The sequence below is a fragment of the Muscardinus avellanarius genome, assembly GCF_963383645.1.
Source record: "Muscardinus avellanarius genome assembly, chromosome: X".
Classification (NCBI taxonomy): domain Eukaryota; kingdom Metazoa; phylum Chordata; class Mammalia; order Rodentia; family Gliridae; genus Muscardinus; species Muscardinus avellanarius.
This window is the reverse complement of record NC_137792.1, coordinates 99,776,896-99,777,943: the sequence shown is the minus strand read 5'-3', so window position 1 is coordinate 99,777,943 and position 1,048 is coordinate 99,776,896.

Below are 1,048 nucleotides of genomic sequence, written 5' to 3'. Positions count from 1 at the left end.
GATGAGAGTGATGAAGAAGCAATAGAAATATTGAGAGTAGAGAAAATTCACACCTGACTGATGTAACCTGGGTTAAATGTTAAAAAGGTATGGGAGGAAACAATAATATCAATTGTTACATTACACTGGCTTTGAACAAGTTTCCCATTTGGGTTCCCCAGTGATATCAAGACCAAATGCAGATAGAAGTTTGACCCAATAGAATCACAGAAAACAGGGGGCCAAAGACTGGGCATAGGAAATTACAAAAGTAGGAAGAAAGAGATTGCTTTGCCTGGGTTAAGCATCTTACCACTTAGAGAGGAAGATTAGATTTTTTTCTCTCCTTGATGAATATAAGATATTTCACCTGTTGCTTGGGCCCAGTCACGAAGGTCAGGATGGTAGACCTTCCTATCCCCTGAAGTGAGGAATCTAAACAGAACCAACAGTCACAGTTATAGAAGTTAATAGCTTATAGTAGCTTTTGAGCTTCTTGTGCTATAGGAAGATGGGTGGTAGACAGGATCAAAGCATGTATATGTTACAGAAAAATATAAATTCTAACATGAAGGGAGGCATAGTTCAATGGTTGAGAGCTGGAAGTTTAGTAAGATGACAAAAATCAAATATCCAAGGAGTAGGATGCCTAGGATAGGTCCCTGCTGGTGTTGGGGTATAGGTTAAAGGTGATCTGCTTATCTTTTGACAAGAAATCAGAGGTCTTCTATGGGTATAACTATTTGTAGGCAATTTCAAAGGGCTTTATATGTGTAATTCATGGCTTGACCTGGAGTAGTAGATCCAACAACTGGCAATTACAGACACCTTGATGGCTATAGGCGTGAAAAGAAGAACAGAGAAGGGTCCTTTCCAAAGTGAGGTTAGTTGTAAGTTGTAAACACTACAACATAGACACATGTATATATACAACATAACAAACAATACACATGTATGCAAATATATGTAAAGATAAGAAAAAAATAAAAAAATTTTAGCTCTAATTTATAAGGTACTGGGTGCTCACAGGTAGGAGAAAAAAAGTTACAGATGCTTAATATAAAAAATG